At 45.5% G+C, this 2,500-nt stretch overlaps 1 protein-coding gene across 4 annotated transcripts in view; it reads right to left on the reverse strand.

Annotated features, from left to right (window-relative positions):
• The window catches only part of Ndae1 (Na[+]-driven anion exchanger 1), a 264,254-nt gene that overhangs the window by 181,698 nt on the left and 80,056 nt on the right, over positions 1–2,500 (reverse strand). For all 4 annotated transcript variants that reach the window (XM_086545266.1, XM_086545252.1, XM_086545249.1 and 1 more), the window contains exon 2: positions 1,924–1,953. The gene's annotated coding sequence lies outside the window, so the exon portion shown is untranslated. The remainder of the gene's footprint in view (positions 1–1,923; positions 1,954–2,500) is intronic.

Genomic DNA, 2,500 nt, shown 5'->3' on the forward strand with positions numbered 1-2,500 from the left:
GGGAGAAGCAGAGAATCCCGAGGAGCCTCAACAAGCCCTGCTGATCCCCTTCATCTAACTTCTCAAACTTTTCGCCTGTCTTATAGTCGGCATCGCAACGCGCTTCCTCTCGTCCTCCTCCTCTCCTTTCCCTCCATTCTTCCCCTGCACCTTCCCCTCCCCCTTCCCCTTCCCCTCCTCTCCCTCTCTCTTTCTCTTTTCCTGTCCTCTCGCTCTCCTCTATCTCATATTCCCTCTTCCTCTCTCTTTCCCTCCCCCCTGCCCCTCCCCGTCCCCACCTACCCCCCCCCTCTCTCTCTCTCTCTCTCTCTCTCTCTCTCTCTCTCTCTCTCTCTCTATTTTCCTTTCCTTCTCTCAGTTTCTCTTTCCCTTTTCCTTTTCCATTTCCTTCTCCTTCTCCCTCTCCCTCTCCCTCTCCCTCTCCCTCTCCCTCTCCCTCTCCCTCTCTCCCCTCTTTCTTTCCCTCTCTCTTTCTCTCCCTCCCCCTTCCCCCGCAGCCTTTTCCCCCTCTGCACTTCCCGGAAGAAGAGTAAAAATATTTCTCAAAAGAGGACAATGGAAAGAGAATAACCAGGAACCTGCGAAAAGCCTCCTCATGACGCAGGCTCTCGGGTAGAGGAGGAAGAGGGGGAGGAGGAGGAGGAGGAGGAGGAGGAGGAGGAGGAGGAGGAGGAGGAGGAGGAGGAGGAGGAGGAGGAGGAGGAGGAGGAGGAGGAGGAGGAGGAGGAGGAGGAGGAAGAGGAGGAGGAAGAGGAGGAGGAAGGGGAGGAGGAAGAGGAGGAGGAGGCCGTTGTTAGAATCGCAATTCCGTAGCCGTTGGATGCTTAGAAAATTTGCAATTAGAGAGAAAGAAAAACAAATCAAATGTCACAAAAAACAAAGAGGAATGGAAACATTTATAAAAGCGATATAGAAAGAAAGGAACGAGAAAGAAAAAAAAGAAGAAGAGATAAAGGTTAAGCGAACTCCTCCTTCACACATTCTCGTCCGACCTTCGCAAAAGGTCATCGGAGCGAGAGCTTCTTCCTTCTCATCTCTTTCCCTCGGCCCCGCCTTCCTCCGCGTCATACTGAACCCACGATGACGACGCGGACACCGAACACCTCTGCCGGCATTTTGAACCAAGGCGAGTCAACGCAAGAGGACGCGAGTGGATGAGTCGCCGAGGTCAGGTGGAGGAGCCGCTGGGGTCAGGTGGATGAGGAACGAGGCGGGGAGACAGCGCGTTATCGCTAACAGGGCGAGAGCGAGAGAGCGAGAGCGTCTAATGGTGCTCAAACTGGCGCCGATCTAATAAGTTCACTTGACCTTCTGGCCATTTCCCATTTCTACTACGAGGTAATTTATCTTTATTTTCACTTCAACATTTTTTGCATAATACAGTGACATATAAAGATAGAGATAGATAGGAAGATAGATAGATAGAGGGAGAGGGATAGAGAATGAAAGAGAGATAGAGATAGAGAAAGTAAGAGAGAGAGAGAGAGAGAGAGAGAGAGAGAGAGAGAGAGAGAGAGAGAGAGAGAGAGAGAGAGAGAGAGAGAGAGAGAGAGAGAGAGAGAGAGAGGAGAGACTATTCTAGATTTCTTCGATGTTATCGCTTCAATGATCCAAATGTTAAACGAGTCTCTGGCATATCGAAATCAGGTGACCAACACCGTAGACTTTCGCATGTGTCTGTAATTTTTCAGTAATTTTGTCGACAATCTTGATATACTTATAATACTGATCGAAGCTGCTACACAACAAAAGTAGCAAAACGGATGTTAATAATGTTGATTGCATTGATGATGATGGCATCACTGACAGAACAGTGGTAATAGCAGTAAAATTTCATAGTATCATTAATCTCAGGATCATTAACATACTCATAGAAAAAAAAACAACAATCAGAACAAGAAAGAAGAAGTCACAGCGTCTTACCTTTATTTAATGCAGCGACCGAACCCAAGTCTGAAAAATAACAGAGAAATCAATCATAAAGTTCATGAATAACAATCACAAAAAAACATGTTAATAAAATGATTACATAATATATAACCAAGTCATTCAATTAATCACTGTATAGTAATTAATCTATAAATAACACTAAAAATGGCAAAACTCACTAAATACCCTAAATATCTAAATAACCTCCTTTTGAATGAACAACGTGAGAAGAGCTAAACACAAAATAAAACCCGAGAACAAGTAAATTTTCTCTGTCCTCTTCACATCCTTTCATCTTAATACACGAGAAAAATCTAAACTCCTCGAAAGCAACACAAACCAAACAGCAATGTAATATAAGAAAAGATACACACAGACACAAGACACAAACACGAAGAAGAAACGCGCCCTTCGCCTTCCGTCTTATTATCCTAAAACGTCTCTGGGATCTCTTGTTACATAATCCCGAAACTGAGTGGGATGAACAAGCAGGGAGAGGGAGAGGGAAAGAGAAAGAGAAAGAGAGAGAGAGAGAGAGAGAGAGAGAGAGAGAGAGAGAGAGAGAGAGGAG

Source organism: Penaeus japonicus, unplaced genomic scaffold (genome assembly GCF_977035675.1).
Source record: "Penaeus japonicus unplaced genomic scaffold, GWHDUDI00000001_assembly GWHDUDI00000016, whole genome shotgun sequence".
Classification (NCBI taxonomy): domain Eukaryota; kingdom Metazoa; phylum Arthropoda; class Malacostraca; order Decapoda; family Penaeidae; genus Penaeus; species Penaeus japonicus.